Source organism: Oryzias latipes, chromosome 21 (genome assembly GCF_053564925.1).
Source record: "Oryzias latipes strain Hd-rR chromosome 21, Olatipes_Hd-rR_3.1".
Lineage (NCBI taxonomy): Eukaryota > Metazoa > Chordata > Actinopteri > Beloniformes > Adrianichthyidae > Oryzias > Oryzias latipes.
Genome location: NC_136257.1, coordinates 35,272,511 through 35,297,026, shown reverse-complemented (window position 1 = coordinate 35,297,026; position 24,516 = coordinate 35,272,511). Strand labels below are relative to the sequence as shown.

Below are 24,516 nucleotides of genomic sequence, written 5' to 3'. Positions count from 1 at the left end.
TTATGTGTGTGTGGATGTCCATGTGTATGTGGATGTTTATGTGTGTGTGGATGTCCATGTGTGTGTGGATGTCCATGTGTGTGTGGACGTTTATATGTGTGTGGATGTCCATGTGTGTGTGGACGTTTATATGTGTGTGGATGTCCATATGTGTGTGGATGTCCATGTGTGTGTGGATGTCCATGTGTGTGTGGATGTCCATGTGTGTGTGTGGATGTTTATATGTGTGTGGATGTCCATGTGTGTGTGGATGTCCATGTGTGTGTGGATGTCCATGTGTGTGTGTGGATGTTTATATGTGTGTGGATGTCCATGTGTGTGTGGACGTTTATATGTGTGTTGATGTCCATATGTGTGTGGATGTCCATGTGTGTGTGGATGTCCATGTGTGTGTGGATGTCCATGTGTGTGTGTGGATGTTTATATGTGTGTGGATGTCCATGTGTGTGTGGATGTCCATGTGTGTGTGGATGTCCATGTGTGTGTGTGGATGTTTATATGTGTGTGGATGTCCATGTGTGTGTGGATGTCCATGTGTGTGTGGATGTCCATGTGTGTGTGGATGTTTATATGTGTGTGAATATCCATTTATGTGTGGATGTCCATGTGTGTGTGGATGTCCATATGTGAGTGTGGATCTCCATGTGTGTGTGTGGATGTCCATGTGTGTGTGGATGTCCATGTGTGTGTGGATGTTCATGTGTGCGTGGATGTCCATGTGTGTGTGGATGTCCATGTGTGTGTGGATGTTTATGTGTGTGTGGATGTCCATGTGTGTGTGGATGTTTATGTGTGTGTGGATGTCCATGTGTGTGTGGATGTCCATGTGTGTGTGTGGATGTTTATATGTGTGGGGATGTCCATGTGTGTGTGGATGTCCATGTGTGTGTGTGGATGTCCATGTGTGTGTGTGGATGTTTATATGTGTGTGGATGTCCATGTGTGTGTGGATGTCCATGTGTGTGTGGACGTCCATGTGTGTGTGGATGTCCATGTGTGTGTGTGGATGTTTATATGAGTGTGGATGTCCATGTGTATGTGTGGATGACCATGTGTGTGTGTGGATGTTTATATGTGTGTGGATGTCCATGTGTGTGTGGATGTCCATGCGTGTGTGGACGTCCATGTGTGTGTGGATGTCCATGTGTGTGTGTGGATGTTTATGTGTGTGTGGATGTCCATGTGTGTGTGGATGTCCATGTGTGTGTGGATGTTTATGTGTGTGTGGATGTCCATGTGTGTGTGGATGTCCATGTGTGTGTGGATGTCCATGTGTGTGTGTGGATGTTTATGTGTGTGTGGATGTCCATGTGTGTGTGGATGTCCATGTGTGTGTGGATGTTTATGTGTGTGTGGATGTCCATGTGTGTGTGGATGTCCATGTGTGTGTGGATGTCCATGTGTGTGTGTGGATGTTTATATGAGTGTGGATGTCCATGTGTATGTGTGGATGACCATGCGTGTGTGGACGTCCATGTGTGTGTGGATGTCCATGTGTGTGTGTGGATGTTTATGTGTGTGTGGATGTCCATGTGTGTGTGGATGTCCATGTGTGTGTGGATGTTTATGTGTGTGTGGATGTCCATGTGTGTGTGGATGTCCATGTGTGTGTGGATGTCCATGTGTGTGTGTGGATGTTTATATGTGTGTGGATGTCCATGTGTGTGTGTGGATGTTTATATGAGTGTGGATGTCCATGTGTGTGTGGATGTTTATGTGTGTGTGGATGTTTATATGTGTGTGGATGTCCATGTGTGTGTGGATGTCTATGTGTGTGTGTGGATGTTTATGTGTGTGGATGTCCATGTGTGTGTGTGGATGTCCATGTGTGTGTGTGGATGTTTATATGTGTGTGGATGTCCATGTGTGTGTGGATGTCCATGTGTGTGTGGACGTCCATGTGTGTGTGGATGTCCATGTGTGTGTGTGGATGTTTATATGAGTGTGGATGTCCATGTGTATGTGTGGATGACCATGTGTGTGTGTGGATGTTTATATGTGTGTGGATGTCCATGTGTGTGTGGATGTCCATGCGTGTGTGGACGTCCATGTGTGTGTGGATGTCCATGTGTGTGTGTGGATGTTTATGTGTGTGTGGATGTCCATGTGTGTGTGGATGTCCATGTGTGTGTGGATGTTTATGTGTGTGTGGATGTCCATATGTGTGTGGATGTCCATGTGTGTGTGGATGTCCATGTGTGTGTGTGGATGTTTATATGAGTGTGGATGTCCATGTGTATGTGTGGATGACCATGCGTGTGTGGACGTCCATGTGTGTGTGGATGTCCATGTGTGTGTGTGGATGTTTATGTGTGTGTGGATGTCCATGTGTGTGTGGATGTCCATGTGTGTGTGGATGTTTATGTGTGTGTGGATGTCCATGTGTGTGTGGATGTCCATGTGTGTGTGGATGTCCATGTGTGTGTGTGGATGTTTATATGTGTGTGGATGTCCATGTGTGTGTGTGGATGTTTATATGAGTGTGGATGTCCATGTGTGTGTGGATGTTTATGTGTGTGTGGATGTTTATATGTGTGTGGATGTCCATGTGTGTGTGGATGTCCATGTGTGTGTGGATGTTTATATGAGTGTGGATGTCCATGTGTATGTGGATGTCCATGTGTGTGTGTGGATGTTTATATGTGTGTGGATGTCCATGTGTGTGTGGATGTCCATGTGTGTGTGGATGTTTATGTGTGTGTGTGTGTCCATGTGTGTGTGGATGTCCATGTGTGTGTGGATGTCCATGTGTGTGTGGATGTTTATGTGTGTGTGGATGTCTATGTGTGTGTGGATGTCCATGTGTGTGTGGATGTCCATGTGTGTGTGGATGTCCATGTGTGTGTTCCTGTGATGAAATGGTAAACTTTTTAACCCTTGTGCTATCTTAGATGACCCCCCCCCTTCCATTGAGGTGTTCTCCCTACCATGACAAAGGTGGATAAAGGTGGAAAGATTTCATGTAATCCATGGACACCAGTGAAGATCACAAATCATTGAAGAAAAAAGGTTCAGAGCACTGTCTAGTGGGTCTAGATGACCCAACTCCCAATGTTAAAGTGGCTAGCATAGCACAAGGTTTAAAGTGTAACCCTTCCTTAACCTCACCATGGCGGGGATAAGCTCCAGCAACCCTGTGGCATGTGGTTGATTGGTTTGGAAGTTGGATGAATGCCGGGACTCCTTCAGGTAAGATCTGGTTTTTTGGTTCTGTGCGTCCATCATCTTTATTTCTGGAAGAGAGAAACTGTGTATGAGGACAAAATATTTCTGAGTAAAGAAGTCTTTTCCATCCCACCCCAGAGGTGACACTTTCAGTTCCTGTTTGCAGTTAGATGCAGAATAAAACCTAACTGGAGACAGGTCACTCCCCAAAGTAACCACCAGGGGACGTGTTTTTCCACAACTCCGGTCTAAACCTGACAGAAACAAATGTTTAGTTTGGATCCAAACCTTGGCGTTGCCTTCTAACAGGTGATCGTCTTAGGTAATAGTTCATCTGACTCAGTTTCATGTCATCTGTGTGTTTCTGGAAAATTCTTCCTGTGAAACTCCGCCCTCAGGTGGAGATGCAGCCCGGACTGCCAGCACTCAAAGTACTTTTCAAAGCATCTCTAAATGTGATTCATTGCTGAGAGTTGCACTTACAGATACATCTGTGTGTTTTCCAGCTGCTCTTCATCAATTAATAATATTTCTGTGAGTGCAGAGTGAATGTGGAGCAGAAAGGGCAGCGGAGACGTGGCGGAGACGAGAGCTCAGAAATGCTCACACTAATCAGAAGACCTGCAGGTCAGCGCAGAGACCTCAGAGAAAATGAAACTTTTATTCAGAGGTATTTTTATGAGGAAAACTTCAGTTAGAGTGGAAGAAAAAATCTCCCCCGCCTGTAGAAACATGAGGGTGGAGCGTCATGGGACATGTGTGGGGGTTTGAAACCTTTTATTGGTTTTCCGTTTCTATTCTCGGATCTGGAACGTCCACATCTGAAGATGGTAAACAAGCACAACAATCAGGTAAGCGTTTGGTCCGAGCGTAAGCTTTATATGAAATGGCCTGCAAACGGCATGGCGGCCAGAGCCGTCCGGCTTCTTCTTTATCAAACCCCTTCTCTGCCTCACAGCCCGTCGAGGCAAAAGGAGCAATTTTTCTCCCGATTCGGAGGAAGTAGGATTTGGTTTTCAGTTTAGTGTCATGATTAGCTTTAGTGAAGCAGACCCAGACGTTGGAACCCAGAAGGAAAACGCAGGTGAGTGTTGAGGTAAGTAAAAGATTTATTTATTTTGTCCAGTGAGGTTTGTACTTGTGACTTCATGATGGCGGCACGCAGGAGTGCATCTGCCTCTCATGCTCCCGGTACCAACACCGTTTTCAGGACTGCTTTCGATGACTATGCTTTGTTAACAGACTCTATGGCCAGTCTCACCGATACTACCAGCGTTAAGAAGCGCATAAAATACAGCCGGACCGAAATAACAACCATAAAGGACAGTTTGGACTCAAACACAACAACAGCGGGCCCTGGACTCAAGGCCTTACTGGGCAGGCTGCATCTCCTAAGGACACCGAAGTGGCGCAAGGATATTGGCCGAACAGAGAGCAAGAGGAAGCGGAGTGCTAGCCAGGCTAAATGCTAACGCCGGCAGGCCGCCGATCCCGTCTTTGTTCCTGGCCAACGTCCGCTCCCTGGACAACAAGATGGACATGCTTCGACTGAGGCTGGGGGCTTCCAGTGAGATGAGGAACTCTGCAGTTATTTGTCTAACGGAAACCTGGCTGAAAGACAACATGCCGGACCCAGCCTTTCAGCTCGACGGACGGCTTCTGTTCCGGGCGGACCGCAACCAGCAGTCGGGGAAAACCCGCGGGGGTGGACTGTGTATCTACATCCACAAAGGCTGGTGTACAAACTGCACAGTGGTGAACAGCCACTGCTCCGAGGCGATAGAGCATATGACTGTTAAATGCCGGCCACACTATCTGCCTCGTGAGTTTACGGCGGTGTTTATCATGGCTGTTTACATCCCGCCGGGCGCTAACGCTAATGCTAATGCTAACGAAGCGCTAACGGAGCTGCACAACAACATCAGCTCGTTCCAGCACAAGCACCCGGAGGCTTTTTACGTGGTTGCAGGGGACTTCAACCATGTAAACCTGACAGACCCTCTGCCCAAGTTCCACCAGCACATCAACTTTCCAACACGCGGAAATAATATTCTGGACTGTGTCTACACCAACAAAAAGGACGCATACAGAGCTGTCCCCCATCCTCATTTGTGTTTTTCAGACCACATTGCGATCATGCTGGTCCCTGTTTACCGCCCTCTCCTCAGACGACAGGCACCAACACAGCGGACCATCACAGTGTGGCCTAGTGAGGCTGCATCAGCTCTGCAAGACTGTTTCCAGCACACAGACTGGCAGATGTTCAGGGAGGCAGTTTCGCATGAGGGGGAGGTGGACCTAGAGGATTATGCATCAGGAGTCCTCGGGTACATCAGTAAGTGCACGGAGGATGTCACCAGCACCAGGACTGTAACGGACTACCCCAACCAGAAACCCTGGCTGAACGCAGAGGTGCGGGCTCTGCTGAAACACAGGAATGCTGCGTTCAAGTCAGGTGACAAGGTGGCACTCAGAGCGGCAAGAAGGGAGCTGCATGCTGGGGTGAGGAGGGCCAAGGCCGCCTGTGCTCAGAGGATTCAGGGACACTTTACGTCGAATGACCCTCGGAGTATGTGGAAGGGCATTAAGTGCATTACAGAGCATTACACCAGAGATGCACAATGCCCTGAGGACCCCTCTCTACCAGACGCACTCAACCTCTTCTACTCCCGCTTTGAGGACTCCAACACCGCCCCTCCCAGCACCAAACTCACCATCCCACCTGGCGAAGAGCCTTTCAGTGTGACGCCCGCTGAGGTGAGGAGGACCCTCCAGAGGATCAACCCTCACAAAGCTGCTGGACCCGACAACATCCCTGGACGGGTGCTGAAGGACTGTGCACACCAGCTCACAGAGGTGCTGACAGACATCTTCAACACCTCCCTGATGCAGGCAGTGGTCCCCACCTGCCTTAAAACCGCCACCATCATTCCAATACCCAAATCATCCACAGTGACAGGTCTGAATGACTATCGGCCAGTTGCCCTGACACCGATAGTCATGAACTGTTTCGAAAAACTGGTCATGACACGCATCACAGAATCCATCGGTATCACCAAGGACCGGCACCAATATGCATACAGGTCAAACCGATCCACAGAGGACGCCATCTCCTCTGTGGTCCACACAACCCTCACCCACCTAGAGAACAAGAACGCGTACGTTCGACTGCTCTTCGTGGACTTCACATCAGCTTTTAACACCATCATCCCGCAGACCCTCACCCAGAAACTACACACACTAGGACTGAACCCCACTCTGTGCAACTGGGTCTTGGACTTCCTGACAGACAGACCACAGTCTGTAAAAATCCGCAACGTCTCCTCCTCCCCGATCACCCTCAGCACGGGCTCCCCCCAGGGCTGTGTGCTGAGCCCCCTCCTGTTCAACCTGCTCACGCACGACTGCACAGCGATTCACCCCAGCTGTCTGATCGTGAAGTTTGCGGATGTCACAGCTGACATCCGCAAACAACGATGAGTCCGACTACAGGCAGGAGGTGGAACATCTGGAGAGCTGGTGCAGAGACAACAACCTCTGCATCAACGGGAAGAAGACCAAGGAGATGATCATGGATTTTAGGAAGGACAGATGCCCCCCTCCCCCCATTCACATCGGAGGGGACGCGGTGGAAGTGGTTTCCAGCTTCAGGTATCTGGGCGTGCACATCTCCAGCGACCTCACCTGGAGCACCAACACCTCCTGCCTGGTCAAGAAGGCACACCAGCGCCTGTATTTTCTGAGGAGACTCAGGTGTGCTGGGATGGGGATCTCAGTCCTGACCTCCTTCTACAGGTGTGTGGTGGAGAGCGTCATGACCTCCTGCATCACTGTGTGGCACGGCAGCTGCTCTGCGGCGGAGATGAAAGCTCTGCAACGAGTGACAAAAGCTGCACAGAGGACTATGGGCTGTAGCCTGCCGTCCACCACTGACATCTATACGACCAGATGCAGGAAACGGGCCTCCCGCATCCAGAAAGACCCCACTCACCCCTCACACCCTCTGTTCTCCCTGCTCCCCTTAGGCAGGAGACTGAGGAGCATAAAGAGCAGGACCACCAGACTGAGGAACAGTTTCTCTCCTGAAGCAGTCAGACTGCTGAACTCCGGTTGATCACTGCACCCCCCCCCCCCTCTCCATGGACAACAAGCTAATTCCCAAGTGCAATATCACAGGGCTGTGCAATGCTTAACATAACATACTGTGCAATTGAAAAATACTTCTGTGCAATACTCCGTAACAGTCTGATATCATTATTGATAGTATATTTATTTATGTCTGAATGTAAACGGCTGGCCCGGGACCAGAGAGCCTAATTTCGTTTTATCATGATAAAATGACAATAAAGTTTCCTGATTCCTGACGAGCCAGGTGACTGAATCGTAGCTCGTAGCGTGACTTGACCGTGACTCGTGACTGGACTGTGGCTCGTAGCTTGACTGGAGTTCAGTAAGGGTTCGAGGTTTGGCAGAAGAGTCCTCGGGATTCCGTATGCAGCTTCTGTTCCGTAAGACTGGATACTTGGTGACCACTCATGGTTAGTTTGTCCTGGAGAGGAGGCATAGAACGAGGTTTGGCAAGAGCATTAATGCATGGACTAAGAAACTTAGGTCCAAGGTGGGACCTTGGACCATCTGTCCCCTACCCCATCCCTGGTAGGGGGTACTGGGTCCTTGGCAACGGTGGCCGTGTCCCCTGGGTGCTGGTTTTCCGGGCCCGAGAGTGCTCTCTCCGCGCAGGGAGAGGGATCCCTGAGCTCTCTGGCAAGGCCAAGAGCCGGGGATCATATCACACCTGAGCTGGGGGGTGTCCGTGTCCCTGTGGCGTGGGTTCTGATCCTTGCCCCTGAGTGCTGGGCCCCGCCAAATTTCTAACAGTGGCCGAGTCTGGTGGGCCCCCCTTTTCTCCGGGGTGCCCCCCTCCTGGATGGGGACGGCTGGCCCCTGCCTTGCTCCTTTCTGGACCAACCGTGGGCCGGGTGGGTGGCTGCCTGGAGCGGGGAGCGGGTCTCCCTTGGGGGGTCCTGGCCCGTACCTGGGGTGGGGCGGGGGGATGCCCAGAACTCCTGGGTGGTGATGAGGTGCTCGTCTGGGGCTGTGGGCACTCTTCTCGGGTGGGGCCCGTCGTTGGGCCCTCCCGGCGCAGCGGGGGGGCTGCTCTCCTGGTTGGGGTGGGGCTGCGCTCTCTGTCCCCCCTTGCCTCCCTGCTCTATGTCTCTGGGGGACTCGTGGCGGTCCTGCTATCCCTGGCCTGGGTGGCGGATGTGATCGCCCGAGGGGCGGTTGTTCTCTACCTGCTGCCGTGTGGCGTTGGGGGGATTCCGGCTGCCGCTGCTGCGGGGGTCTTGGTGTGGGGATGGCTGGGCACTCTCCTTCCTTCTTTTCACATTCCACCATCCATTTTAGAAAAACATGAACACTCACCTGAGCACAGGTGTTAGCTCACCTTTGCATTAACAGTTTGCATGATTGAATGACTGAAATATTTCACACTAGTTGGTTTTAAGGCATAAGTATGTGTGTGAACACTATCGGTTTTGTGTACATGTTGACATGTGGACATTTCTGCAGCTAGCAGGTGTGTTGATAACATTTGAGTGTGTGTGTGGACAGGCCCCGCCCTTTTTGTACTACATTTGACACAACTACCAATTTCAACAAAATATTTCCTGTCTTCCAGATAAGACTTGAGCCAACTTAGGGCAGATCCAGAGATGCCAACCCAGTCTTGGAGTCTGTGCAAAAGGATCCCATGATCAACAGGATCAAAGGCAGCACTCAGGTCTAGCAGGATTAAGACAGTGACTTTGCCATCATCAGTGTTCAGGCGGATGTCGTTGGTTACCTTGATAAGAGCAGTTTCTGTGCTATGATGGGGTCTAAAACCTGACTGAAAAACATCAAATGAATTGTTTAATAAGAGAAAGTCAGTGAGCTGTTGGTAGACAACTTTTTCAAGGACTTTTCCTAAAAATGGCAGATAAGAGATAGGTCTGTAATTATTCAGTACAGTGGGATCAAGACCGCTTTCTTCAGGAGAGGTTTAATGACTGCAGTTTTTAAAACCTCTGGAAATATTCCAGATTGAAGAGACATGTTAACTATTTGAGTAATTGATGGCAACACACTGTTCAGGACAGACTTTAGAAATCTAGTGGGTAACACATCAAGGCAGCATGTAGATGAGCTCAGACGGGTGATGGTCTCTTGGACAGTTTGGTCAGTGACAGGTACAAAGTGAGTCAGCTTAGAGTGAGTAGGTGGCCGTTCGATAGTTATATGTGTTGTGGAGTTGATGGCTTTTTTAATGCCCTGAACCTTGTCATTAAAAATCACAGCAAACTCATTACATTTGGGTGTGCAAACCAGTTCTATTGGTAGCTGGGTTGGAGGGTTAGTTAATCTGTTTACTGTTATGAACAGGACACGAGAGTTGCTGCTGCAACTTCCAATGATTTCAGAGAAGTACCTTTCCCTTGTTCTGCATAAGATCTGGTTGTAAGCGTACAACTCCCCCTTATACATTTCATAATGAACCTGGAGTTTTGACTTGCGCCACTTTCGCTTAGCTCTGCGGCACTGTTGTTTCTGTGCCCTGACTAGATCATCGTTCCTCCAGGGAGCTTTCTGTCTATGTTTTCTCAATTTAACCTTCATAGGGGCAATGGTATCCAGAACATTCAAGATGCTAGAAGTAACAGAATTCAGCATTTCATCAACATTGGCACCAGAGGCGTTTTCAGGGTTAATCATTTCTACAAACTGTGCCCTAGTGCTCTCATTTATTTGTCTCCTTTGGACAACTGCAGGGCCAGGCGGTGGTTTGGGAGCAACAGACAGGTCAAAGAATACACAGAAATGATCAGAGAGGGCGACATCAACCATACTGACATTGTAAATATTAACCCCCTTTGTGATGAGCAGGTCCAGAGTGTGCCCTCTGCTGTGGGTGGGGCAACTTACATGCTGAATTAGATCAAAGGTTTCAAGGACAGCATTGAGCTCTTTTGCATTTCTGTCATTGACATTATCAACATGAACATTAAAATCACCTGTAATGACTAGACCATCAAAGTCTGTGCACACAACTGAGAGCATTTCAGTGAAATCATCAATGAAACTTTGGCTGTGCTGAGGAGGTTTGTACATGACTATGCAGAGTAAGGGAGGAGTGTGTTTTAGCTCAATCTTAAAGGACACATACTCAAATGATGAAAACACACCAAATGATAGTCTGCGGGTTGCAATATTATCTTTAAACAGTGCAGAAATGCCTCCACCCTTTTTATTTTCTCGTATTTCCGATACATGTTTGTAGTTGGGGGGAGTTGATTCGACTAGAACTATGTTTCCTGTGTTTTTGTCAAGCCATGTTTCAGTTAAAAACACAAAATCAAGATTAAAAGAAGAGATAAGATTACTGATTAAAAATGATTCGTTGCATAAAGATCTGACATTGAGTGCAGCAAGTTTGAGATTAGTTTCCTTGGGACTGGTCAAAACCTTCTTGCAAGGGATGTGAACTAGATTTCTTTGATTGGACAGTCTAACTGCCCTTTTTTGCATTCTACGTGGTGCAACTACAGGTATAGCACCAGAAGGAAGTTGTTCATCACAGGGCCCCAGTTTGACATAAGTAAAAGTAAAAGTAAAATATGTCCAACACAAGAGGCCTTCAGCTCTCATCTGTTTGCCCAGCTGTTGGACAGGACAAGTTTAAAAAAATAAATAAATAAATAACTTAGTTGACCAGACTAAGCCCCATCAGGGGCAACGAACTGGCGATGAATGCTGGCGCAGGATTTCCTTACACTATAAACCCAAACAGTTGTACTGGCTCATAACTGTTAAGGTTACACAACTTAAATGTCATTTTGTAGTTGATTTAACTATAAAGTATTAAGCTCTTTCAACATTTATTCAAATTTAACTTAACAGTACTCAATATTTTAACGCTTGTTTGAATCTATCACTCAAAAATTTTAGGATCCCTGAAGTAGGGTCATTATGTCATCAAGTTCTGGTGGCAGGGTCTTTTATTTTGTCAACGTTAGCTCAGCTGGCCATGTTGTATTTGCCGAATGCGAGTATTCGACGTTTGAAATTGAAAGTTGACCATTTGATTTTTCTTCATTGCGTTACGATTTTGCCTCGCTTCAAGACGCCCGAACCTCGATTTTTTTCCCATCAGCCTCATTGCTGTTGTTTTCCTCAGTGGCGTCTTGTCTTCAGCATTTGGTAAGTATCGTTCACGGTTTGATTAAAAATCCTCCTATTTACTAACGTAAATGTGGTTTACTGTTGTTTTAATGCGACATATGTACATTAGTTCGTCATAGCAGATATGGCGACCTGACTCAGTTCTTCTAGTCTTCGGTTACATCCATGGTCTGGACCTACAGTTCCCCAAAAAACTTGAACTTGCCCTTATATTTATTCAGAACGCTGTCATGAGCCGTGAGGACAGCAAACCACTGAAAGGAAAAGAATGTTTCATTGAGTGAGTCTCCCAGAATGGGCAATTTGTTGGTTTAAGTGTTATGCAAGTAATGGGTTTTGTTGTGATCATTTGCTTTTTCTGCTGTACACTACAAAACCCATACTTTTTGTTAATATGTTGTGTTAAACTCTTATAATGCAGTTTTATTGCACTGATTGTTTCTTTATCTTCTTGAAATTTGTGCATTTTTTATAAAAAAAGCAATTAAAAAAAGTGTATTAAGCAATTACTATTGTGTGGCTTTCACGTTTGTTGTTTTTTTTTATCAATGTTAGCTCATAAAAAGTTGTAGTGGGGCAGTATCAATACCTCTGTTTAGAATACATTTCAGATCCAAACATTTTAAGCTGAAGAATTTTAAATATTTTCAATGCTACACACATTTAATGAATTAGATAATTTATAAAACATTTGAGTAAATTTTACATATTTTATGAGTTGAGTAATATTATAAAAATGTAGTTAGTTAAAGCGTTTTTTTTAAGTTGGAAAATATTAAAAACTTTGAGTTAATAATCTTTTTTTATAAGTTGAGGAATCTTAATATTTTTAAAATGAAATAATACAAATTTAAGCCAAATGAAAATATACTTTTTAAATCATTTAAAATGTAAAATTTTAATAATAGAACTTAAAAATGATTGTGTAATCTGTTACACAATAATTTTTAAATTCAGTCAACTCGTTATGGTTTACAGTGTATGTGCGTCTTGTGGTTGATGAGGTGAGTGGTCACAGCTGGTTCGAGTCAGGAACAGAGCAGAGAGGGGAGGGGGAGGAGAGACTGCCAGAGGCACCATGACATTTCCTCCACATAAGTCATGACCCCCTCCACTCTTGTCTGGGTTTCTGTCTTATTCACAAAGATGAAAGCTTATATTTAACGTTTTTTACTGAGAAAGTTTTGTTTGCAGTGTGGTGGCATGAATATCACTTTATACACAAACTCGACCCGAAGGAGTGTCTCGTCACGAATCACCCTAATGAACCTTCGTGGACAGAAAGCTCTGTTCAAAAGCTTTAACTGAACGAGAACAACTCCCAGAGATCTGGGGCCTCATTCATAAAACTTTGCGTAGGATTTGCGTCAGAAGTGGCGTACGGATGAAACATAGGACGTGCGTACGCACAGAAATATTGGGATTTATAAAACCGTGCGCACGCACATCCTACGCATCTTTCCCTTAATAAATCACAACCAATTCTAAATGCAGCGCAGCTTTTGCGGCTTCATGACACGCCCATAGTTGCCCATAAATAGTCCGTGAAACGGCCACAAACACAGAGAGGAAATCAAAACAACGTAACTTCACTCAATGTGAAGTAGAAGTTATCGTTGGCGAGGTGGAAAAGAGGAGAAAAGTGTTGTTTGGAGGGCACAGTGTGGACATTACTAATGCCAAAAAGACACGTGAGTGGCAAACAGTGGCAGACGCCGTAAATGCTGCAGCCTCACAACCTCGGACCGTGGCCGAAATAAAAAAGAAATGGTCGCAGAGGTCCAACAGGACGGCTGGAGGAAGTCAGAACCGGCTCATAAGCCACTCGTCCTCGTTTGCCAGCAAGTCTTCTTGCTGTCTAAAGATGCGTTCACTCTGAATTCTTCCATTTGCCACATCTTCTAAGAGCACAAGATCAGCCATTGTGCGTCATTACGCATTGTGATGGGGCATTTTATTTCCCTCCATTTAATTACATCTGACAAGCTACAGATGTCGGTAATAATCCACGTGGAAATGGGAAATTGATCAGCGCAAATGTAATTTCTTGTTGCTTTCTGAATTGTCGAGACATACGCCATACATTGTTTTATCAAAAATAAAACAAACTAAAGGCATATGCATGAATACCATAATTCCGTAGCTTATGAAGAAATGTTTTACTATGAAAACAACTTTCCCCAGAGGACAATTAGTAAATCTCTATCGATCGATCGATCGATCGATCGATCGATCGATCGATCGATCGATCGATCGATCGATCGATCGATCGATCGATCGATCTATCTATCTATCTATCTATCTATCTATCTATCTATCTATCTATCTATCTATCTATCTATCTATCTATCTATCTATCTATCTATCTATCTATCTATCTATCTATCTATCCATCCATCCATCCATCCATCCATCCATCCATCCATCCATCCATCCATCCATCCATCCATCCATCCATCCATCCATCCATCCATCCATCCATCCATCCATCCATCCATCCATCTATCTATCTATCTATCTATCTATCTATCTATATCTGCTCCTCCAGACGGACACATTAACGAGAATATCAGTTTTGTACATTATTTCGTTCTGTTAACTATATTATTTATGAGGATGAATTGCACAACATGCCAATATTGCAGAACATATTTCACTTTTCTTTTTGCAAATAAGTGTTCATTTGAATTTCTGTTGTAATTTTCGTTTGATTGTTTTTGTTTGTTTCACTGCTGATCGATCAAACGGGTGTTGGTGTAGCTGTTAATTGTCAGACTTGCTTTGTGAAGTCTTCATGTTATTTCTGAGAGGCAGTATTGTCATTTTCACTTTCACGTGTTTCTTCCATCTGCCGACGGCGTCGCCGTTTCTCATTTCACCCGTTTTTGTGCGTACGCCTGGGTCAGAGCGTGGAGGACCGCACATTTTCCCGTCAAGTTTGCTTTTTATAAATCTCAACTATTGCGTAGAGAGTGGCGTACGCCTTCTTTTGTGCGTACGCAACCTTTAGAAATGAGACCCCAGGGCTTTAAGGACTTTTTATCAAGGAGGAGGAACATGAAAGGGAGGAGTAGAACCTAAGAGGAGAAGAACCAATGTGAGGATGGGAACTGAAGAGAGGAAGAGAACCACAAGTAGGAGGAGACCCAAAGAAGGGAGAAAAAATCAGAGAGGGAGGAAGTAAAATGGTAAAGGAAAGCAGAGGAGTGAATAGTTGGGCCCCGTGCAGATCTGCTGCTCACATCCAGAGAACAGAGTTTTAAAGATCTTTAAGAACAATTTTATAAAGTTTATTGCTGAACGTTTTCACTGCAGTTTTTCACACATAAAAGTCGATGCTCTTTTTTTTAGGATCTTTGTACAAATTCAGATGAATCATTTTATTAATTTTTAAGCAGTAAATTCACGTGTCTCATTCTTCCTTTCAGAGATTTTTAGTTGAAACATTTTCACATCAGATTAATCTGGAGATTACGATCAAAACATGACAGCAGAAACGTCCGGAGTCATGGACCCCCCAGCATTGCCCCCCTAACCATTCAGTATTGATGTTTAGATAGAAGTGTGTGTGTGGTGGGGCAGATGTTTGTGTCTGTCAGTCTGATAAGATAAAACATTGTCTGCTCAGTAAATTCACCACAGCATCATCTCAGAAAACCTTTTCTGCATGTCTGCAGTCTGACCGTCTCCACACTGCTGGGGAGGGAGGGGTTTAGGACAGAGATGAAAGCTCCAGATAAGACCAGGGCCACGTTCTGCTCGGTTTGATGCATGTGCCGATTCACAGACATCTGAAGACCTGGTGGCTGCTGGCCCAATGTTGCCATGGCAGCCGCGGTCCGGCTCTCTGCCTCATGGAGCAGAATGAAGTCATTCTAAACAGCAGCCAGACTCTGAGAACGCAGCAGACAAACGTGCAGACTTTAAGCTATAGCAGAGGAATGCGCAGATTCTCAGCACGCAGCCGAGGAAATTACAGACTCTGAACTACAGCAGAGGAATGCGCAGACTCAGAGCATGCAGCCGAGGAACACGCAGACTCTGAGCATGCAGCCAGGGACAATGCAGATACTGAGCACGCAGCACAGAAACACGTAGACTCTGAACATAAGAAGACGAATGCGCAGACTCTTAGGATGCATTAGAGAAACGCGCAGACTCTGAGCACACAGCAGAAAAACATGCAGACTCTAAGCAGGCAGAAAAACGTTTGAAATTGAAAGTTGACCATTTGATTTTTCTTCATTGCGTTACGATTTTGCCTCGCTTCAAGACGCCCGAACCTCGATTTTTTTCCCATCAGCCTCATTGCTGTTGTTTTCCTCAGTGGCGTCTTGTCTTCAGCATTTGGTAAGTATCGTTCACGGTTTGATTAAAAATCCTCCTATTTACTAACGTAAATGTGGTTTACTGTTGTTTTAATGCGACATATGTACATTAGTTCGTCATAGCAAATATGGCGACCTGACTCAGTTCTTCTACTTTTCGGTTACATCCATAGTCTGGACCTACAGTTCCCCAAAAAACTTGAACTTGCCCTTATATTTATTCAGAACGCTGTCATGAGCCGTGAGGACAGCAAACCACTGAAAGGAAAAGAATGTTTCATTGAGTGAGTCTCCCAGAATGGGCAATTTGTTGGTTTAAGTGTTATGCAAGTAATGGGTTTTGTTGTGATCATTTGCTTTTTCTGCTGTACACTACAAAACCAACACTTTTTGTTAATATGTTGTGTTAAACTCTTATAATGCAGTTTTATTGCACTGATTGTTTCTTTATTTTCTTGAAATTTGTGCATTTTTTATAAAAAGTGCAATTAAAAAAAGTGTATTAAGCAATTACTATTGTGTGGCTTTCACGTTTGTTGTTTTTTTTTATCAATGTTAGCTCATAAAAAGTTGTAGTGGGGCAGTATCAATACCTCTGTTTAGAATACATTTCAAGTCCAAACATTTTAAGCTGAAGAATTTTAAATATTTTCAATGCTACACACATTTCAGAGAAACGCCCAGAATCTGAGCATGCAGTTGAGGAATGTGCAGACTTTGAGCATGCAGCACTGAAATGCGCAGACTCTGAGCATGCAGCCGAGGAATGTGGCGACTCTGTGCACACAGCAGAGGAACGGCAGACTCTGACCAATCAGCTGCAAAAACAGCAGTTTATGAATGTTTCCTTGTCTTGCAGACAGTCTGGGATGGAGCTCTGAGGCACAGACTGCTGCTCATCACTTCTGGTTTGAGGGGAAAAGCAAAGTTTGAAAAATATTTGTAACTGTTGCCATGGCCACATGGGAAATGGGGGGAGTCACAGTCCACATTAGAGGAAGTTTGTAAAGCCTGAGATGTGGTCTTCCCCCTGACTGTCTGCTGAGGATGCAGAATTTGTGGCTGCACTGCCTTGGTATCACATGTTTGGTTTCACACATCGCTGTGGCAGAAAAACCAGGGAAAGGAGGTCAGAAACATGTTTGAGCAGCACCTGACTTGTCCTCGAATAGGAGGAGCAGAATGTTATCAGGGTTAAATCGGGCCACAGGCTCCTCTTCACGTCCAGGGCCGCGCTGAAGAGAGGCAGACGTGGTGAGTCAGAAAAAGAGAAAATAAGGTGAAATAAAGACTGAGGAACAGAGAAAGCGCCTGAAGCTCCAAACAATCTCATGAGTGCACCGTGGCGGCGTCTGGGAGAAGGTCAGAGCTTTCATTCTGAAAGGGAGGAAATTGTTCGACCCGCTGAAACTGTTTACTGCTGGAGATATTAGTTCTGAGCCTTTTGCTCTTTGCTGAACCTCCAACATGCCGCAGGAGAAGCAACAGCAGCTGAAGGCCTTTGGGAACTTTGGAAACAGAACTCAGAAGATGCAGATGTGGACAGTCCAGCAAAGGTTCATCCTCCAAAACAGCTGATCTTTACAAAAGTGACTCACGGCTGCTGAGGCGGAGAGGTCGGTTTCTGTCTGCAGGACCAACATTCATCCAGCCAACATCCATCTGTCCATCTTTCATGGAAGGTCAGGGTCAGTCTGTGGTTCAGGGTCTGCTGTAGATGGAAGACTGTCGTCCTCTGGGTGTCCCGTTTGTTCAGCTGAAGGAACACCAAAGATGTAGATGGATGTCCTGACCAGGGGCCAGTCAATCACATGTCAGCACCAGGAGCCTAAGGGCCCCTCACAACACAATTATATCAGTCTGCCTTCCTTCAAAAGCAATTCCACAACATCAATAGTGGGCCATTGTGTGGGCCAGACGTGACCACAAGCGCCGATCGATGGCCATTTATTCTGCTGTGGATTCTCTCTTTGTTTCTTGGGGGGAAGGGGTGCACTAACCAGGTGTAGACTTTTGTTTGACAGCAGAGACAGGTGAGGTGAGGCGGACAGGACCCTCGACGGAGCTGAGAACACAGGAATAAAAGTAGAGATGTTTTACCAGAACCTGTCCAGAGAATTCCGGCCCATATCAGCGGCTGGTTCCGTGTCGCGGGGTTCTCTCAAGAAATTCAGAAAAAAATACAAAAACAAAAACGGGTAGGCAAGCCAGGAGAGATTTCACAGGGTTTTTACCCTTTTTAATAGAGTCTTTGGGAGACACACAAAAAAATAAAGCAGGGATGAAAGCAAAACAACATAAATTCATCTGATTTCAGATCATATCACCTTCAATTGTGTTTGAATTTGAATGGCACTCCTTCTGCCCATTTCTCTCTCTCAAACTCTCAGTCCCTCTGCCATGATGAGAGTGAGGCTTCCTCCCCATTGTGAGAGTGAGGCGCCTTCTTATGTACCTCTTGCCACTCCCACATAATTGGGCACCCTACTTAGAAAATTGTAAAGAAAGTTATTCTCAAAATATTTCATATTTCCTTCAATATTTAAATTGTCCTTCATCACGTTAACTTCAGCCACAAATAATTCAACTGAAATTATACAAAGAAAAAACAAGACACAAAAACAAGATAAATTAGGAACAGCTGTTCCATAAGATTCACAACAATATATAAACAAAAAAACAAATCCCTCGGTTTGGCTGTCAACGGAGGGGGCGTGGCTAAGACGCCGCTGCTGCTGAGCTGCTGCTGAGCTGCTGCTGGCTGCCGTGAGTAAGCGTTTCTATGTATGTGTATGCTGAAAACTACTGATGACCGAAAATGTTTGGTTATGACGTGGACGCGCGCACGACCCTGTGTGGGTGTGTGTGTATGTGTGCTCACGGTGTTCGCTCAGGCCGAGAGACGGAGCCGTTTCCTCATCATGGTGGAATTCCTGCCTTCATCACTGTCCGGACAGCAGGGAGAAGTGCCACGCAGGAATGAAGCACTGGCATTGGTCTGAAGAGGATCCCAAAATGTATTCACTAAGGAATCCACATCAGTTCGGGATAGACCATCAGCATGACGACTCTGAGGTCCTCACATGCACAGTAGTTCAGCGACTAGTGTCACGGGTAAGAGGGCGGAGTCACAAGCAGCCTGCAACCAGACACCAAAGAAAAAGATGAAGACAAGAAGAAAAGACCGAACAGATCAGAAAAAAGACTCCATTTACTGCTAACGCTCACAGGACAAGATCCCAATGTGAAGAGCATCCATCCGTTTGTCCATCTGTCCATCCAACCGTCCATTCGTCCGTCCATCCGTCCATCCATCCATCCGTCCATCTGTCCGTCCGTCCATCCATCCGTCTGTCCATCCAACCGTCCATCCGTCCGTCCGTCCATCCATCCATCTGTCCATCCAACCGTCCATCTGTCCGTCCGTCTGTCCATCCATCCATTCGTCCGTCCATCCGTCCGTCCATCCATTCGTGCGTCAGTCCATCCATCCATCCATCCGTCAGTCCATCTGTCCGTCCGTCCATCCGTCCATCCATCCATCCATCCGTCCGTCCGTCTGTCCATCCAACCGTCCATCTGTCCGTCCGTCCGTCCGTCCATCCATCCGTCCGTCCATCCATCCATCCATCCGTCCATCCGTCCATCTGTCCATCCAACCGTCCATCCGTCCGTCCGTCCATCCATCCATCTGTCCGTCCATCCATCCATCCATTAGTCCATCCGTCCGTCCATCCGTCCGTCCATCTGTCCGTCCATCCATCCATCCATCCGTCTGTCCATCCAACCGTCCATCCATCCATCTGTCCATCCAACCGTCCATCTGTCCGTCCGTCCATCCATCCATTCGTCCATCAGTCCATTCATCCATCCGTCCGTCCATCCGTCAGTCCATCTGTACGTCCGTCCGTCCATCCATCCATTCGTCCGTCCATCCGTCCGTCCGTCCATCCATTCGTCCGTCAGTCCATTCATCCATCCGTCCGTCCATCCGTCAGTCCATCTGTACGTCCGTCCGTCCATCTGTCCGTCCATCCATCCATCCGTCTGTCCGTCCGTCCGTCTGTCCATCCAACTGTCCATCTGTCCGTCCGTCCGTCCGTCCGTCCATCTGTCCATCCGTCCATCCATCCATCCGTCCGTCCGTCCATCCATCCATCCGTCGGTCCATCCATCCGTCCGTCCGTGCATCCGTCAATCCATCCATTCGTCCGTCCATCCGTCCGTCCATCCATTCGTCCATCAGTCCATCCATCCGTGCGTCCGTCCATCCATCCGTCCGTTCATCCGTCAGTCCGTGTGTCCGTCCATCCATCCATCCGTCCATCCATCCGTCCGTACATCCGTGCGTCCGTCCATCCATCCGTCCGTCCATCCGTCAGTCCATCCAACCGGCCATCTGTCCGTCCATCTGTCCGTCCATCCATCCGTCCGTCCGTCCATCCATCCATCCATTAGTCCATCCGTCCGTCCATCTGTCCGTCCATCCATCCATCTGTCTGTCCATCCAACCGGCCATCTGTCCGTCCGTCCGTCCATCTGTCCGTCCATCCATCCGTCCGTCCATCCATCCATCCATTAGTGCATCCGTCCATCCATCCATTCGTCCGTCAGTCCATTCATCCATCCGTCCGTCCATCCGTCAGTCCATCTGTACGTCCGTCCGTCCGTCCATCCCTCCGTCCATCCATTCGTCCGTCAGTCCATTCATCCATCCGTCCGTCCATCCGTCAGTCCATCTGTACGTCCGTCCGTTCATCTGTCCGTCCATCCATCCATCCGTCTGTCCGTCCGTCCGTGCGTCCGTCCGTCCGTCTGTCCATCCAACCGTCCATCTGTCCGTCCGTCCATCTGTCCGTCCATCCATCCGTCCGTCCATCCATCCATCCGTCCGTCCATCTGTCCGTCCATCCATCCGTCCGTCCGTGCATCCGTCAATCCATCCATTCGTCCGTCCATCCGTCCGTCCATCCATTCGTCCGTCAGTCCATCCATCCATCCGTCCGTTCATCCGTCAGTCCTTGTGTCCGTCCATCCATCCATCCATCCATCCATCCGTCCGTTCATCCGTCAGTCCTTGTGTCCGTCCATCCATCCATCCGTCCGTCCATCCATTCGTCCGTCCATCCGTGCGTCCATCCATCCGTCCGTCCATCCGTCAGTCCATCCGTCCGTCCGTGTGTCCGTCCATCCATCCATCCATCCGTCCGTCCATCCGTCTGTCCATCCAACCGTCCATCTGTCCGTCCGTCCGTCCGTCCATCCATCCGTCCGTCCATCCATCCATCCATACGTCCATCTGTCCATCCAACCGTCCATCCGTCCGTCCGTCCATCCATCCGTCCGTCCATCCATCCATCCATTAGTCCATCCGTCCGTCCATCCGTCCGTCCATCTGTCCGTCCATCCATCCATCCATCCGTCTGTCCATCCAACCGTCCATCCATCCATCTATCCATCCATCTGTCCATCCAACCGTCCATCTGTCCGTCCGTCCGTCCATCCATCCATTCGTCCATCAGTCCATTCATCCATCCGTCCGTCCATCCGTCAGTCCATCTGTACGTCCGTCCGTCCATCCATCCATTCGTCCGTCCATCCGTCCGTCCGTCCATCCATTTGTCCGTCAGTCCATTCATCCATCCGTCCGTCCATCCGTCAGTCCATCTGTACGTCCGTCCGTCCATCTGTCCGTCCATCCATCCATCCATCCGTCCGTCCGTCCATCCATCCGTCCGTCCATCTGTCCGACCATCCATCCGTCCGTCCGTGCATCCGTCAATCCATCCATTCGTCCGTCCATCCGTCCGTCCATCCATTCGTCCATCAGTCCATCCATCCGTGCGTCCGTCCATCCATCCGTCCGTTCATCCGTCAGTCCGTGTGTCCGTCCATCCATCCATCCGTCCGTCCATCCATTCGTCCGTCCATCCGTGCGTCCGTCCATCCATCCGTCAGTCCATCCGTCTGTCCATCCAACCGGCCATCTGTCCGTCCGTCCGTCCATCTGTCCGTCCATCCATCCGTCCGTCCATCCATCCATCCATTAGTCCATCCTTCCGTCCATCTGTCCGTCCATCCATCCATCTGTCCATCCAACCGTCCATCTGTCCATCCAACCGTCCATCTGTCCGTCCGTCCGTCCATCCATCCATTCGTCCGTCAGTCCATTCATCCATCCGTCCGTCCATCCGTCAGTCCATCTGTACGTCCGTCCGTCCGTCCATCCCTCCGTCCATCCATTCGTCCGTCAGTCCATTCATCCATCCGTCCGTCCATCCGTCAGTCCATCTGTACGTCCGTCCGTTCATCTGTCCGTCCATCCATCCATCCGTCTGTCCGTCCGTGCGTCCGTCCGTCCGTCTGTCCATCCAACCGTCCATCTGTCCGTCCGTCCGTCCGTCCATCTGTCCGTCCATCCATCCATCCGTCCGTCCATCTGTCCGTCCATCCATCCGTCCGTCCGTGCATCCGTCAATCCATCCATTCGTCCGTCCATCCGTCCGTCCATCCATTCGTCCGTCAGTCCATCCATCCATCCGTCCGTTCATCCGTCAGTCCTTGTGTCCGTCCATCCATCCGTCCGTCCATCCATTCGTCCGTCCATCCGTGCGTCCGTCCATCCATCCGTCCGTCCGTCCATCCGTCCGTCCATCCGTCCGTCCATGTGTCCGTCCATCCATCCATCCGTCCGTCCATCCGTCAGTCCATCCGTCCGTCCGTGTGTCCGTCCATCCATCCATCCATCCGTCCGTCCATCCGTCTGTCCATCCAACCGTCCATCCATCCATCTATCAATTTCCTTTCATGAGAGTGAAAGATCTCATCTCATAGGATTTCATGAGAGATCTTATGCTCACCTGGAATGATTATGGAGACATACGGTGTTCCTGCTCGGAGGATGGACTGGAATTCTTACCAGGGGTTGGGAGAAAGTTCTGACAGAATGCTGATGGTCACTGGTCCACTGAATAAAAAGAGATGAAGCAGATAAATGTAGCTACCTCCTTTTATGGATCGGGGAAAAGTGGCGTGATTGTTTTTTCCTCCAACACATGCAGCCTCAAAGGAAACTAAACAGCTATAGAGAGCGCATGCCACCCAGATACACGAGTCATTAAACGATGCAGACAGAGCAGGATTCACTTCAACAGTCTGTCTCTGAGCTGCTGGTCAAAGTCTGTGGTTACCCAAACAGTGAGATCACACCAATGGTGTCCAGATAACAGAGGTCACTTTGAACAAAGGTCCACCTACAGGACACGTACCTCCTGTGTGAGACCACAAAGTACCTATGAGGTGTGTCCCACTGAGGGAAAACAGAGCATGGAATAGAAAAACTCAAATCAAACACCCCAGCCCACCCAAAAGATTTGAACCAATCGGTTTGAGCGCTGTAAATGTTCAGATGCACGTCTTTGTAAACACAACAGAGACTTCAATCTAGGAAAGAAAATTGAACTGAAAACAAAGAAAAGTTTTATTGAACATCAAAAAGATGTGCTGAGGTAAAAGAGGTTTAGGAAGTGAAACAATAAGAGAGGTTTATGAATAATTTCAGTTACAGATCTGTTACAGCTTCCAGGAAAGATCTGGGAAAGTTCAGAAGACTGAAGAACAAACCGTGAGGAAAAGAACCAAAATAAAAGCCAACAACTAGAATACAAAAGACGCTTCCATTCTGAAAACAGGAAAGACCACTCCCTAAATACAGAAAGCTAATTGATAAGTACCGGCAGCTGTGACTGTGTCAGAGAAGTCAGGGGTCAAGACATCCATGAGAATTCACAGCCCAGATGCCCCAAAACACGGGGCAATTCACAACAATATCAGCTGTCCTTCCTATTTTCCATCAACTTCACTTCATATTCTAAAAGTGAATGAATAATCCTCACAGAGTTCATAAGCGTGATTAGTTTTTCCTCACTGAAGTGCTGCAGCAGGTGATAACATGCAGACTGAAGCTGTGACGCTTCCAGCAAAGCCACAGATTCTAAAGTCACACGGACTTCATTTTAGCACGGCGGGAAAACAAAAGTGGACAAATGCGTCCGGCTTTTCTTCCCAGCAGGAAACATTCCTGTGTGGGGAGCTGGGCGGTGCCGATAAGCCGCTCCGCTGCCAGCTTGGCGGCAGAAAACAGTCCAATCAATACATCGTTAATTATCAGTTTAATGTGGACAAGCATGGGGGGGTCGGGGGCAGCCTGGGGGTGGCATGTCAAGTGGGACAGATGGAAGAACACCCCCAAAGATTAGAAATGACTTTTTTCTTCAGACTTTTGTGGATGACAAGTTTCTGCGCATATTTTGTGTTTTATGGGATTTTTACAGTCAGATTAGGATACCTTTATGGTGTGAGAGCCCCCACCCCAACCAAACATTTAGTCCACTTTCAGTCACTTTGGTTCCAAACTGCAGACTCTAGTAAGATTAGATAAGATAATGCATTATTTATCCCATGAGAGGAAATTGATGTTACAGCAGAGCAGAAAACACCAGACCAGCAAGTGTAATCTAATTACTAGGGTCCGAAAAAACAACAAAACATATTCCAGTTTCTTCTTATGTTGAAATTTAGAAAAACAAAGACCACTGAAGAAGGAGCACACTGAAGACATCAGGAACGAGGAAAATCCAGTCAGGGGAGGCAAACAAATCCAACATCCGTGATACAAAGACCAAAACTCTGAGGCACAAAAGGCAGATCGATGCACCAAGGAGACAGACTACACCTCACCCATGAACAGAAAAAACAGCAAAAACCGTGAGAACGGTGAACAATAAACCACTAAAGAGTATGA

The 24,516-nt window shown here is 47.4% G+C and overlaps 1 long non-coding RNA gene across 4 annotated transcripts in view; it reads right to left on the bottom strand.

Moving 5' to 3' along the window:
• LOC144988903 (uncharacterized) overlaps window positions 1-23,940 on the bottom strand; it is a 37,989-nt gene extending 14,049 nt beyond the window's left edge. The window contains exons 1-4 of one of the 4 annotated variants that reach the window (XR_013652982.1): window positions 18,595-23,940; window positions 17,714-17,778; window positions 17,312-17,469; window positions 3,109-3,233 (exon numbers count right to left, since the gene is read on the bottom strand). This is a non-coding gene — a long non-coding RNA (uncharacterized LOC144988903). The other 3 variants (XR_013652981.1, XR_013652980.1, XR_013652979.1) reach the window with 3 other exon arrangements.
• Window positions 23,941-24,516: the final 576 nt, after the last annotated feature.